We start from the raw sequence: 16,430 nt of genomic DNA on the forward strand, positions 1-16,430 counted from the left end.
GCATAGGTGGGCTCAAACCATAAGAAAGGACGCCAGGCACAGGAAGGGCAATTGAATATATCTTGCTGATAATTTACTTGGATTCTTTAGAGCAATCAAGGACCTATAGGAGTCATATGCAGGATACTAACAAGTTCCTTTCCTTATGTCACTTTTTCCTACCTTCAATTTCCTAAGTGATATTTTTCAAAGAAGGTGACTTTGTGGACATCCCAGTTTGCAAGTGCAAAGGGGCATTTTCTCGTGAGGGTAGCAGAATTGGCCACTCAGAGGCCCAGCCAACTTCCAGGGCAGAAGCAGCATGACCTACTGGGTACGTACCCAGAGGGAAGCCTGAGCCCGCCTCTCATTTGCCCCTGTCCTATGCTCCAGAGGGCATGAGGTAAGAATAAAACCATCCTGTGTCTCAGTTTCTTTATCTCCATCACCAAACACAACAAGTAGAGGCAGAAGTGGAAGCAGCCAGGGAAAGCAGAACAAAAGCCAGAGAGAAAAAGATTTCAAATAACCTGGCATTCACCCTCAGCTCTACCCACGTTCCTGCAGCCTTTCTCACAGCAAAGGAGGGGGGCTGTGGGCAAGACAAGCTTGAGGGGTACCACATGGAGAGCGTCCAATATCACCCAAACCTACAACAGTGCAGACAATCACAGGGTCAGAAATAATGGCTGGTAGTACTTTTTCTTTTAAATTAAAACAAAAGCCAAACTAAAAACTTCTTTCTAAAATATGGCCAGGGTAAAGTATTTGCTTTTTATCAATAATAAAATACACACAAGTGAATTCACAGCCATAAAAATCTTATCTTTGCTTCAGCCTCAGTGCTCTTGGCTCCTTTTTATCCATGTGTGCAGAAAAACCAGTGTTCATTCAGTAACCCAATGCTATTGTATCTGGAGAGAAGCACAGTGGGGAGTCTTTAACCCCCTCAGAGAAACTCCCTCCAACCCCAGACTGGTTTGGTGAATTGTAAATAAAACTCAGCCCAGCATTTTTAGTGTTCTGAAAGAGCCTTCCTGCCCCCTCCCCTGCTTAGAACTCAAGCCAAATTGATCTGACTCATTAGTTCCTTTCGAGACACTCTGTTATTTAAAAGAAAGTACTAAGCATAAACTTAGTTAAAAGTGATTTTTTTTTAAGCCAAGATATATTCATCCTGAACAGTAACAGATTAACAGATTAGCATTAACCGTCTCCCAGTTTCAACACGAGCTGCAAATGAATTGATTCCTCATTTGCTCCAAATTCAAGGCTGCCAAACTCCCCCCTAAATTTCCTTTCCATTTTAGGAAACCAAGTTCCTAGAAATAATAAAATCAGAATTTTCCTATCAAGGGTTTTTAAACATTAACTACAAAACAGGTCCAACACTGTTTAACATAAAATTAGTCTCTCCTCTCTCCCCTCTCCTTCCTGCTCCTTCCCTCTTTCCATCAATTTGGGAACATGTACTCTCTTGGCTACTCTGCTTTCCTATCTGGGCGTCATTATAAAACTTTTCCCGTCATCCTTTCTTGAAATCCCTATTTAAGCACACCACACACCTCCTCGTAGAAAATGTAAAAAAGCCAGTTGTACTGGACAATCTCCCAGCTCTCATTCTATATGTCCAGTCTGTGATGAATAGACTCCATGCCAGGATGGAGATTGGACCCTCATTGGGGCCATCAATGTGTTTCTATAAACGTTTTGCTGAGTTGATACATAATAGTTTTCTGCCATTCTAGGCCAACCCTCATCTTTTTGCTCCACACCTTCAATCTAAAACCATTTGGTGTCACCGATAACAGAAATTTCATTCTTCCCTTCAAGACCCTCAATACTACCCACAGCCTTTTGCTGACTTGAGGATTTCTTAATACTGTGACCCATTCTTCAAGTGACACAAAGGTCTTCACATACTAGTCCCTACTATGCTCCTCCTCTTCCCTGTCTCCTCTCCTCTTCCTCAGTCATCTCCTCCTCATCATCTATATTTATTTTTAAGGGTTTATTTTTATTTTTTTTTATGCATATAAGAGCTGGGGTACAGCCCAGAGGTGTGGGGGGTGAAAGGATTCACCAGAGAAAGAGTGGGGAACGGAACAGGCAGATTGACTGAAGGACACTGCTGAGGGAAGCAGCGGGCTAGTCAGGAGAGGTCTGCTGCGCCATGTGGGTAACTCCATGGCTGGGGATAGAACTCGCGCTGCAGCGGCTGCAGCCAGCGTCATAGGTTGTGTCTTAACCCCTTGCGCCACCACGGAGGTCCTCCTCCTCATCTTTAACATTTACTGGAAGCTCTCTATGCAGCAGATGCTGTCCTAAGAAATGGATATTTAATTTTAACAACCTAATCATGCAGATTCTATTATCGTTCCCATTTTATAGATGAGGAAATTGAGGTAAACAAAGGTTAAATTATTTGCCCACGGTGTAGTGTCAAAGAGTGAAGGATCCAAGTTTGAAAGTCTCATATTTTGGGTAGAGCCCTCATAGCCACAATGATTCACTACCTCTTGGATTACAATATTTCCGTGGGTTCTCCCACCTTTCAAATTCTCTGTTCACCCAACACTTGATTATCTCAGAATATCTAGTCTCCTAATTGATGATAATCAGAGTATCTACTTTATAAGAATTGTGAGAATTTGGGGCCTCACTGACAGCACAAGGGGTTAAGTCTCAGCCTATCGAGCTGTCTCCAGCCACGCAGCATGAGTTGGATCCCTGGCCAGATAGCTGACCCACATGGCGTAGACCTCTCCTGAAGCCCACTGCTCCCTCTTCAGTGTGTTTCAGTAGATCTGTTATAGGACAGGGAGAGGGGCAGCCCAAACCCCGCAAACCTGCCTATTCTAAGTGGGTTCTGCCATCCGCCGCATCAACACAAAACATGAGACTTTAATGGGAAGGAACTTTAATACAATTAGGAAACAATACAGGAAAGGCAAAGAATCTAGTTTCTAAATCAAGCACCCAAAGTTACCCGTCCCCTCGTGGGTAAAAGTCCATCCAAATGGGATTGGCCCAGAGCAAGGCCCCAAAGCCTGTCACGAGTCTAAAGCATCTTCCAGTGGGGACCCACAGAAAAGGGTCAGAAACAACCAGACAAGCCCGGAAGGAAAAGAGCAAAATGAACATCAAGATAAAAGCTGCCATGGTCACCTCCCCACGGGTCTCACCCACATCTGTGTCACCCAGTCCACAACCAAAAGACAAGCGCAGTTTCTTCACGCGTCTCTAGGCTCCATGCGCCTCCTCCAGGTCTCCTGGCTCCATCCTGCTTCCTTCCTCAGTCTCTTCTCCAGCTTCTCCTCTTCCTGCTCAGCTCCACCCTCCCTTGGGTGGGGCAGGGAAACTCCCCCTTTCCTGGGGAACACCCTGTTACAGATCTACCTGTTCTGCTTTCCTTTCTGTCTCTGGTGAATCCTCTCAACGCAGCTCCTGGCCTAGACCCCACTTCTTGTATGCATAAATAAATAAAAATAAATCTTAAAAAAAAAGAGGGGCCTCCCTGGTGACGCAAGGGGTTAGGCACCACACAATGAAGCCATCTGCAGCCTTTGCAGCATGAGTTCAGTCCCCAGCTGGCCAGAGAGCAACCCACATGGCGAGGCAGACCTCTCCTGTCTCACCTGCAGTCAGTCTGCCTGTTCTGTTCCCCATTCTGTCTCTGGTGAATCCTCTCACCCCCCGCAATTCTTGCCTGTACCCCAGCTCTTACATACAGAAATAAATAAATCTTTAAAAAAAAAAGTTGTGAGAATTAAAGAAAGTAAACTCAAACCACTCAAAACAGTGCCTGGCATAGAGTAAATAATTTGAAGAAATGTCAGTATATACTTAATGGAGGATCTTTTAATTTGCAGATGGAGACCTGACATCAATAATAAGTGGAAAAAACCAGGACTGGAACCCAAAACTAATACATGACATTAAAAATATATATATATATGTATTAATGAAGTACTCACTTAAAACTTATGATTTTTAAAATATCCTATGTCTTATATTTCTCTGTCCAGGGCTTTTCCTGTTGAATCACACGTCTCTTGCTAAAAGGCAAATTCCTAGGAATAAAGGATTCTGGATTTGCTTGCTCTCTGGTCTTTGCTACCAGTAAACCAACAGCCATCTGTTTTTGGAAGAGTAAATTTAGCAGAGGCTTACCTAACTATTGCAAATCACCAGAACAGGTTTAAAGTTTTTACAGGTAGTGATATTGATGTGATGAAATGTATTTCTCAATTTGTACTTGAAAATGAGCCCATTTTACATTTATTAATTGAAACATAAGCAGGTATTTGGAAGGAAGTCTCTTTCCCTGCATAAGTTTGTGTTTATACAGGTTGTGCAGCTAATGTTCATATTTTTAAATCATTGTGAGGTATTAAATGTGATAACAGTAGATTTGGACATGGATTTGTCTATTACAAATATATGTAAACTCAGACCCTCGTGGTTGCATTCTGCACTCAAAAATTTTACAGAGAAACAATCTATTCACTATTGGAGGTATATTGGTTTCCTGTGTCCTCCTAGTAATAAATAAATACACACATTTTGTGATAAACAAATGCTATACTAACATTAAAAAAGTTAACACCACTTGGGTAGAACACAGCTATTGTGTTAGTAACTATTCAGAAGTCAAAGCATTTTTAAGTAGTACATTAATCCGGAGATTCTGAAGATTATTAAAATCAAATCATCTCAGTATAGTTTATATTTCCAAACTTTCAGTTAACTTATACCATGATACTGTCTCGCTAACTTTCTCTCAAGTTTTTATCTGTGAATCTGGTCCTCAAGCCCTTTTATTTCTGGGAGAATTTCACCTGGCCCTGGGGTCAGAACCCCAAACTTTCCAGCATTTAGCTCAGGTAAATAAAAATATGTATGTCTTCATTCAAAGATATTTACCAGGCTTTTCCTATAGTTCCAATTCTAAAATTTAAAATGCAATAAAATAAATAGTATTTTTGCACAGGATTTTCATTTTATTCAACTTTATAAGCTATTGACAACATTCTAAAAGCTGAAGCCACACCCAGAACATCGAATTTGCCTATCAGTCCAGAGAAATTTTAAATCCTTGTTCCCCTTTAGTGCATACTGACTAAAATATTTATCAGTAAGATTTTATTTTATTAATATGCATAGTATTTTTAATATCCTATTGAATTCCAAGGATTTTTTTATTTGTTATGGAAATTTTCTAAGAAAGAAACACCCATGCATACATCATCTCTGTTTAATAGTTAACATTTAGTCATAACATTAACTTTTTTTTTTTGCTAAAGTATTCTCAAGGAGTGCTTTACTTCTTTACATCAATCTTTTTACTCCCAAATATTTCATCGTGTATGTCTAAAAAGTAATGTCTGACCAGCATGCCATTATCACTCTTACAAAATTAACAATAATTCCATACATTTCAGGCCATGTTCTACTTTCTCCACTTGGAATAGAATTTTCTTGATAATCTTAAGTCTCTATTGTGTTGTCAGTAACTTTATGCATGTATTCTTCAATAAAAGCCACCTCTAACGTAGCTAATTGCAACCTGTTTTTCTCTGGAAGCGATACCCTCCCTGAACTGCTCTGGGGTCTTCACCTGACAGACCATCGGGCAAATCTAATCTGTCCTGCCTGTTGCTGACGATGCATCAGATCAAACACGGAGGAGAAGTGGATCAAAGCTCCTGTGGGATTCCAATCAGATATTTCCCCTCAGTTATCAGTGTGCACTGGGGAGCAGAGAGTAGGACGCCAAGAAATCCTAAATATCATCATCTAGTAAAATGGGATTGCTTTGCCTTCCTTCAGTACAGGTCTACACAGCCCAGTCCATGAGATGCAAATATAGCAATTTCCATAGAACCATATTCATTGAAACTAGGAGAAAAAAATCACTTTTGCTTCAGACGTTCAGTTAATTCAGTACATGTGAAATTATCACAATTCATGGAGGTAGTATATGTATAGAACTGGATTATTTGGATTTTCTAGAAATGAGAAAGAAGGAGGATTTTTTTAAGAGGGGCTGAGGGAACTGGAAATTGACCTGATATAAATTTAAATCATAAATTTAAATCATGCTCAGTCATAAGGTCATTCCTGTCCTTTTGTTAAAAAAAAAAAATAGAAGAACAGAGAAAGCAAGTAACTAAGATAATCTCTTTTTTTTCAATTCCATCTGCAAGCTACTTGTTTTTCTAGAAATGACAAAACCTGTAAGTGAGTCTCTCAAAAACTACGAAACGCTTGGCCGTCTCTCGCTGGTTTGCATGCTTTTTTGTAAATAAAAAAATTTCTTTAACTTTCTTTTTTTGTCAGCTTCCCATGTTTCATTTTTATGGTGATACCCAACCTGCTGGAGAATTTGCTATGTGAATACTACCCAGTTACTTCTGAAACTATCCTGAGGGCTGGCACTTAGGGGTGAGAGTATTGCTTGCAATAGAGAACATTCTCCCTCAACCTTGACTTTCTACCCTTCTCCATTCTCTCCTCCTTCCCATTCTTCCTTTCTCTTCTCCTTCTTCCTGGCTCTCCTCTGAATCCAAAGTTACCTTAAACATGGGTGCTACCTTATGACTTCTGAATTGCTATCTTCATGGATTTAAGGAAACACGAATTTTGGTTCTCCCCCACCCCAGGTAAAAGGTACAGGGAGAAGATAAAGATATATTTCCTTTTCTCTGTTTCTAGTCTTTTCTAACAAGGAAACTGTAACAAGAGCATGAAACAGAAGCTAGTTAGTGATCTTGTCAGAATTAAGGGCAACATTCTCATCAACACTCAGTTAGATGCCACCCCTGTAAATACCTTTGTTCTAAAAGATGCAGCAAGGGGCCCCCGTGTACACTTACAAAAATAAATGACAATAGCTCATATAGAGGAAGTCTATGGTCTAATGAGTTGCTTCCAACACGGGGCCAAAGGACAGCAGGGGTAACTGGAACCTACAGAGAGTCCTCAGTCTTCCTTAAGTTCCCAAAACTTTCCAGAAAAATCAATAAAAAACTTAGTTGTTAGCCATCTCCCCTTATTCACTCTCTAGAAGAAAGGCTTGAAAGTATGAAAAATGGCAACTATGCGAGAAGTAAAGAAGAGTCATGAGGATCAAAGAGCCATAAAAATCATGGATGGTGATCTAAAAACTAAGACACCCACCCCTGACTAGCGCGTTTGGTGCAAGCCTCTCAACCTATGTGCAAGTGACAGACAGGCTCTGCCCACATCCTTGTCAGTGGTAGTCTCTGTCTTGCCTTCCTGCCCTCACTCAAGGGACTATTACAAGAAACACACACACACACACACATACACACACACAACTTTAAAGCCTCCCAGGAAAGGGAATTTCTTTCCTTTGAAGAATTCCCTTCTGCAGGAAGCCTACAGTATAAGCAGTTCTGTAGTATTCCATCCTTTTAAGGTATCCCACCATCTAGGAAACAGCCTCCCTTACTCATCTAATAAATACTTCTGATTACCTCTACATGCCTGGTAAGAAAAACTTTGCTCTTTAAAGTTGGAAGAGTCCTCGGGGACGATCTAATACAATGAACTCAGTCTAGAGAGGAAGATGTGAGGTAAAGTGACTTACCAAGGCCACACAGCTTGAACTGTTTTTCTTAAATAGACGGCAAAGACACGGAAGAAGAGGCTGCCACACAGTAAGCCAGGGACATGGCAGAGGATAACGGCCCAAACTAAAAGATGGAGAACTGTACTTTCTGACAACTTCTCAGAAGATGAAGAGTCTGACCCTTTGCCCCATCCCTAGCCCAGTCGTCCTCCTGCCCCCACTCCCCACACCCTCACGTCTGCCCCCTGGAATTCTCTGGCCCCAGGCGCTGGCTCTGAAAGGAGGCAGGAGACAGGAAAGAACAGGACACAGGCTGTGTGGGATTCGAGGCCTCCACAGCCAAACCGTCCTGCAGAGACGGTGACTGGATCCCTTCAGGGTTAGCTCTAAATAAGATATCGGCAAGAAGGTACCTTTCTATGGGAATCTGTAGCTCATTGTAAGGGTTTAGGAGAGAACAAATCTTAGAATGAAAGAAAGTGAAGTGAGGAGGGGGAGAGAGAGAAAGAGAGAGAGAGAGAGAGAGAGAGAGAGAGAGAGAGAGAGAATCTTTGTTGTTGCTCATTCATTCAGCCTCCTGATATGGGACCTCCTGTCTCCCAGCATTAACTTCAATGGCCTCCGCTTACTGAACGGCCCAGCTGGTACCGATTAGGACTGACCACACTTGGGACAAATTAGAAACTGCCTTTAGGAATTTTGAGGGGAAATGTTTGAAAGACCCCTCTTTAAAAAATAGTAATGTTATGAGGTTTTCATCCATTAGAAATAGATTTGTTTTATTAAGTGATCAGTTATATCTGTTAGCATGTCATTTTAATGAACTCTAAAATCTTTTCATAAAATTAAAAGTCTATATTCCGGTCTCTTAAAATAGTTACCACCAACAATGGCAGCTTAACAAGTGAATTGTGTGTATATCTAAAATATATTTTAGGAAGCCCTCTTGCTGCAAGAGGACTTGGAGCTTTCTTTTAAATACTTATAAAGAGACACCTGAAAGCCTTTACTTTCTACTCAACCTGTATTTGTTCAAAAAACCTTATAGATTTTTTTTTTTCTCCTGGCCAAACCATCTACCATCTGTGTTCTGACTTCAACAAACTTAAATCTCCTTTGTAGTCTAAGGCATGAATCCAAGCAACCAGCAACTCCAACTTTTAAAGACAAAGGTATTTTAAAAAAGAAAGAAAAAAAGAAAAAGAAAAAGAAAAGACACCTATGAGGTTATTAAGATTCCATTTAGGGTCGCTAATGCCCATGAGCTACAATGCACCCTCACTATAATACAGAGGTGACATATTAATGAAGACACTTAGAACTCAAAGCCCCTAAATCTTTATCCTTTTCACACATGCAGTTAGGGTTTTTCAAGGAGGTGAATTCCCTGGACTTGCAGAGGCTAAGGTGGCTGACATCCGCCCTTACCCCACAGTATAATCTGTGGCAAGGTCTCTCACCACTGGTCATGAAGACAACTGCTTCTTACTGCAGAGAGACCTGGGTGCACAGGGGTCGTCGTGTTTTGGAATACCATGTAGAGTAATAATATCCCTACAAGTGAGAGGCACGAGAAGCAAATGGAACTCTAGGGCATGAACACAGAAAATAAAAGCGTTCCTTGCACACTCCTACTTTTTTTTTTTTTTTTTAATAGAGGCATGCTTTATTTATTTGTTTGCTGGTTTGTTTGTTTGTTTTGTTTATACATGCACTGGGTACAGTCAGAAGCGCGGGAGGGTGAGAGAATTCACCAGAGCCAGAGCGGGGAGCAGAGCAGGCAGAAGGACCGAAGTACACTGCTGAGGGGAGCAGCGGGCGGCAGGAGAGGTCTGCACGCCATGTGGGACCCTCCTCCGGTGGCCGGGGAGCAGCCGGGGATCGAACCGGCGCCGCAGAGGCCGCGCGCAGTTTCGCAACCCAGCGCTCAACCGCTGCGCCACCGGGGAGGCCCGCACACTCCTACTTTTGACGTGTGTGGGAAACTTGCTATCTAGTCAACAGACTTTCATCACCATCCCAAAAGTCAGATCGTCGCAGTTACCAGACAATTTAAAGATCACCTAGTCCGATTTTTATGTTTTCTAGAGAAAGAGACTGGGTTCAGGGAGGAAGCAATTTGCTCAAAGTCACGTCACGAGCAGATTGAAATTGCAGGACTTCTGCATCCCGTGTAACCCCCTTTTCTCTGCACCAGAATTTCACATTTCCAAAATGTTTACTCACACGTTACCTCACTTAATCCACTAAGGGAAGCCCTGCAACATAGAGAACATGTTATCCTTGTCCTCCAGATGAAGAAATGACAGCAGCAGTTTCTACTGAGACTGTGGACTCAGGAATCAGGTCTCTGACACTGAATCCGCTTCCTTCTGATTGGTGTCTGAAAGTAGTTATTTACTGTTTACTTAGTGTCTACCTTTGCACTTTGTATACTGCGATTTTTCTTTTAGTAGTCCTATAACAAACAAAAATAAGTGCATCCTGTTTCAACTGATTAGACTAAAATACAAAGAGTTACCTTGAAAAAATAACTCTAACACTGCATCTTCCCTGCTGAACAGTTAAGGGGAATGTACTGATTTGTAAATTCACCTCTGGACCGAGCATCAGGTCTCCCCCTGGCTGGGAAGTCTAACCCTGTGGCTTTCCTATTTTCTAGTCATCCTAGAAGTGTGTCTCCAGGAATTCACCAAACAATATTGGTGCTAAAGTTCATTAAGTCTGTGGCCAATGTAGTTTGTCCTTCTACCCAACGCGGAGAGAAGGAACAGTGAGGAGGGAATTTCACCAGGTAACCTCAACGAACTTCCTCAAGGGGACCACCAAGGGGTTTGAATCATCTGCCATTTAGCTCTTCTAGACTATAATCTATGTTGATTAGACAAAACACAGAAGTAGACAAAATTGAATAAATACCACAGACAAACAAAAAGAGTCGCTTTCTTCAGGTGCATTTAGAAATAATGACCCTGCCTTACTCCTGTTACAAACAAAATTCCATAGGTGACCACAACTTGAATACCAAAATGAAATAGGACCCTATTGGAATCATTAGAGGCTGATCATTTGGGAAATTGCAACACCATAAAAAGTATTATATTTTGTCAAGAAATTTGCATAATTTCTTCATGCAAAGGGATTGCACGCAGATTTTGTCAGGATTTGCAATTAATTAGACCTTTCCAAGTTGTGTGGACAGAGAGGAGGAATAAAGAGGTTTCTTCAATTCCCCTCCACTCCTCCTGCTCCATCCGCCCATCCCCATTTCCACTGAAAAACACTCATGGGTAAATCAACTTCCAAATACATCAATAAGGAAAAACATCAGCAGGGGTGGGATCACGTCTAGCCAAGTAACTGCTTTATATCTATTACAAATGTAGACCTAGACATTGGGTGAACTGCGGTTATGAGATGAATGGTATAGCTATGAGGAAGATGAGTGACATTCTTAAATGCTCATATTGTATAGCCCATAGCACTTTTGATTAAACGTATCAAATGATGTTGCAAAAGTCAGCAATGCTTTTTAGAAAATTATTTAGATGAATTTTGGAATTTTTTAAGAGAAATTGGTATGGGTCTACCAATTATATAGTGTAGGGTCACAGTTTAGAGTCATGAATATAAGGAATGCATAAAAGCAAAAGAATATATGTGTACGTCTCCATACATCCATTCAATTCTCATTTCTTTAGCCATGTCTATATTGCAGGTTTCAAAAAAAAAAAAAAAAAAGGTTTAGGGCGTTCATACAGCTCTGGAGACTGGCTATAACCCAGTCAAATCTGTACTAGGACATAATGTTTTTAAGCCAAACTATTCTAAAAAATTGCAAAGGGGTGAAGTGGTCTTTATGTCCCTTTTTATTAACATTTATATTTGCTCAACTTCTTCTCTTTGGGCAGCCAATTTCTTTTCTGTGAGTTGTGAGGCAGTGCACATCAGAATGCCTAGCAAACCTTGAGACTGAAAAATGCTTTTAAAATTCCAGTCAATAATGACAGTGAGAAGTGATCCAGGCCAGAGGGTCTGCTTTGGTTGTTTTTTTGGTAATGTGTGGATAGCAAAAAAGATATAGTCCATAGTTGACAATCACAAATCAATAATGATGTCATTCGGGATGGTTACATCTTTTTTATTTGGGTAATTTGCAAATAGAAAGTTCTTCAGCAAAATGGGATATCACTACAAAAATAAGACATGCAAAGCTGACAAAAAAGAAAGTTAAAGAAAAAAATTTGTTTACAAGAAAAAAAATTTCACTGATATGGGGTCCAATTTCTTTAATAAGTAAAAAAAAAAATCTATACTTGTTTTGTGCTTTGTTGCAAACATTTTAAGGCATAATTTTCCTTTCTTTTTACATGATATTTTGTAAAAAAAAAAAGTCATAAAGATAAAAACTTCTGGACCAATATTGAGAATTTTAAAATGTTATTGCTTACATTAAAATTAGCAAAAAAAAGAAATTTTACAAGTGCTTTTCAAACCTTCCTAATAATACTTTTTAAATATAGATATGGTAGTCTCTTTCTTTTACTAGTTCGTCCCTATTTTAATGCATAAAGACATATGCATTATTTTTATATGAATTTAAAAATCAATAAATATGTGACTAGTTCTAGAATATGTACTCTGTAATTTTAAACAAATTGAAGTTAATAGAAGGTTTATATTCCAAGTAAAGGGTACAAAAATCTGAGCAGTAAATTATCAAATTTTTAAAACATTTTTAACATTAGAGAAAAAAAAACTCCTAAAGATTTACTTATCATGATCAAGATTTTAAAGATTAGCATTACATCAGATTTCTTCAATCAAAATCTAACGAAAAGAAAAGTCATTTAGAATATCTGAAAATGTATTTTAGATATAAGCACAGTTTATTTGTTAAGCTTTCATTGATATTGGCAACTATTTTAAAAGACCAGAACATACATTTTTTAATTCTAAAAAATTTAAAGAAGTTTAATTAAAAATTATGTATTAACAGATAGAACAACACTATTTTTTAGTGTTTTTAAATACTTAGTGAATGCATAATAGTAAAAAGTAATAGAACAGCAAAATGCCATTTTAGTTTTCATCTGTGACTCCTCTTTACTAAGTTATCAATATAAATTCTTCGTTAAATTATGTCATTTTATTTTAACTCAGAAATAGGTATATAAATATTTTTGATGTAAGTATATAGCTATTTTTAATGCAGTTCATTGTAACCGAATTGATTTTTTAAAATCAAGGAATGATACTTAAACATTTCAGGAGATAATAGGGCTTAACCCTAACATTTCTTTCAGTGTTCGTGTAGTTCTATATAATCACTATGAAATGAATTACTGGGTTTTCTTAATGCTAATACATTTGTATGAGAACTAAAAAAACCACAGAGCTATTGCCTGGATGATGCCCTGACAGCTGGATGTTTGGAACCATCAGATAGCTAGAACTGAGACACTGAAACTTTTAGCACCCTCTAAAATCTCTTGAACTCTAAAAATTCAAATTAATTAAGAAAGTAATAGAAAGTCAATGGAGCTGTTTAACCATGTATTTGAAGATTCTGAAATTATTAAATCTCCCTTTGTTGATTCTATGGTAGTTCCTATCTGCTGCATAATATCCTCTGTTGTTATTATTTTACCCCATAGAACATAGGACATTTATTTCTGTATCATTGTAAAAACTTAATTTAATAAAATACGATTAGGAAACATGTTTTGAGTTACATTTTGCATCAAATTTGTAATCTACTGCAGTTGTTTCATTTAAGTCTAAAGTTGGCAAGAGGGAAAGCTTAAAAACCATGTTATTATTTTGTTATTATTTTTTGATTATGTTATTTATGATACTGTAGGTTTCAGATAAAATAGAAATACTCTTTTTTGTGAAATCATTGGTCCAGCAACTTTTGAAAATTCTAGAAAAGTTCATTGTGCAATATAGTTTCTGTTTCTTGCAACTACTTCAGTTATTTGTATGTAAAACAAAAACACATGGTTCTATAAGCATTTTAAAAACTAATAAATGAAAATGTAACTAGTCTATAATATATCCTCTATCTTTAGGATTTACTAACAAATTAGAGTAAAGTAGATTTATAAACCAACTGAAGGGAACAAAAATCTGAGCAATAAAATATCAGATTGCTTAAATATTTGGCATTTAAAGTCAAATTTTGTTATTCTGCTTTACAAATCTAAGGAAACCTTAAGTAAAATAAATTTTAAAATTTTATATTTAGTTAAAAATTTGCTTTTAGTTTTCCCCTACTGTTTTAAAGTTTAGTTTCTATCCATAATGTATACTTTTGCATTGCCTGACAAATAGTTATAATGCAGGGTTTTTTTTCAGTTCAGTTATTCAAAAAATTTAAATTAAAAAATCTTAAAAATGTTTTCTTAGTAATTCTTTGCTTTTCATGGAAATAAAATCTTTAACAAATGATATTAGCTCATCTTCCTTTTAGTATATCAAAAATTAGCATTCAAATATCAAGAATTTAAGCTGCTTTAAAAAGCATAAAGAGAGTTTTAAATATTTTTAATAATTTCATTCCTAAGTAAAAATATTATGGGTTAGAAAGAATTCATATTAAATTTTAGATATTGCCAATAATTCCTTATGAAAGAAAATAAAGAATCATGCTGGTTTCTAACAAGTCATATGTTAACTATTAGACCAAATTTGGTTTTTTTGGTCTTTTAAATATTTTAATGAATTACTAAATACTCAGATATTTGGACTAAATTGACAGCAAGTTTCTATAGTTATTAATTTGTTTTCATCAAAATAGTCCCACTTGGCAAAAAATTTAAACAATAAAATTTATAGGGGTAACATCCTCCTATAATTTGGTTATTATTTTTAATATAAGGTTCACATAAATGTGAAAAATTTTTTGAATGCTTATTTGTAAGATAGGATTTACAAAATTTGTAACAATATTTAGTTTTTTTCTAAACTACAAATCAATTGCTAAATTTTACTTGTCAATAATCAAAGTTTGACTTTTCAGATTTTTCAAGAATATGTATTTTTATTTAATTCTGAAAATATCTGAAGTTAACATATATAATTTTTGTCAGCAATCATTAGGTTAGCATTTAGAGTATACCAGGTTTTTTACCATAGGCTTTATAAAAACCTTTGTTACGAGTTTAAAACATTTGCTTATACCATCTTTTTAAAAAATCCTCAAGTATTTCAAAATTGTAATGAAAGATTTTGAAGTTAAATTTGGGGAAATTTTCATTTTTGGTTTTGATTACTTTTTACATCTTGTCATCCTGTTTTCATAATGGTTAGGCTTTTTGTAAACAGTAATAGTTATTTCATGTCTGTTATTTAGAAACATTGTTTGATAATATTTTTGTTTGTAGAAGCACTATCTTTTAAACTTTGTATGTGCCTGAATATGTCCTTAAAGTAGTATTAGAACTAATGTGATTCTGTTGAATGTGTTTCACAAGTCTGTATTTGAAGAACAAGAGAGATAAATAATAAGCTTAATTTTTATACTCATTTAACTATTCCTGGTTTAAATATTATGCTTCTAAATTTCTAATAGGACATTTAACAGGCCTCGGCAGCAGTAATTTCCGGCATGAATGGGTTTCAAATTTTGTTTTAATTTAAATATCTGGTATATTTCATGGACTATTAATCTACCCAATTTTTACCTTGAAATTTCTACTCAGGTTCAGTTTTATGTGAATATTTACTTAAAAAATAATATTCATAGTGGGGTTTTAAAGTATTTGTAAAAGGCCATCTCTCTTTAGCTGACCAGATCAATGTAGTTACTCTTGAATCTTGTAATCGTAGTTTGTCTGTTACTTTAGCATCTATTGATTGATAAGAACCGTAGTATTAGATAACACAGGTAACAATTCCTTCTTGTATTTAATTCACCAGAATATATAAATGTCAAGTGAATGGAACCATAAGACATCATAGTCAGCTGATAGTTTAGTGAGTCTCTTTTATCTTCTCTTAATTCTTGTCATTTCGCCTGAAAAAGAAAGATTCTTAGAATGTTAGTCTTCAGAAAACTTTGGGGAGTGATTACTAATGCAACATATGTCTACCCCTCATAAAAATAACTTCAGATTTTCTTGAAAGAGGCTTCTCCGAAAGTCTTGCGTTAGTTTTTTCCCCTTTAAATTATGCACATTTTGTTGAGGATGAATACATAAGGGAAAAAAAAAAAAAAAAAAAAAGAAGACATGATCATGAAATTTCTTCCTGACCAAATCTTATGGTCCTCTGCAAATTGTCAGGGGGAAGTGCAAAACTATCTGGTGAATTGATCAGTGAGAACAAATAATCCACATAGTTCAGGCTCCTGAAAAATCTTTTTCAGTGAGAAGAGTTTTTTCCTTTGAATTATCTGAATAATTGCTTCAACTCTTCAGTTCAATTTGCATGTCTAGACAGGAAACTAGACTGACTTAGGCTTGGAAAGACTGTGATTTTTGAAACTGCTTTTTTTTTTAAATTGCATTTTTGAATTGTAATTCTTACTATCTTCCATGTGAAACCTCACTGACTGCTTGATCTGAGGCCTTCCAGAAATCTTGTGACATTTTAAGTAGTCATTATTCAGAAATAGATACGTATGTTTTAAAACTTAACAGGATCTGTTTTACTTTTCCTCTTTTAAAAGCCCATCACGGGTCTTAATTTGGCACTTACATGCAGGAAAATATGAATTATTACTCTCCCACCCCCATTTTTATAAACAAATAAAAGTGTTTTCCCTCTTTATACAAAAAGAAAAAGTCTTTGTGGTTTTTTTTTTCTAAGCACATTGCTGAATGACTACTTAAAGGCAGCTGTTTTTAGA

Source organism: Talpa europaea (genome assembly GCF_964194135.1).
Source record: "Talpa europaea genome assembly, chromosome: 1".
NCBI lineage: Eukaryota > Metazoa > Chordata > Mammalia > Eulipotyphla > Talpidae > Talpa > Talpa europaea.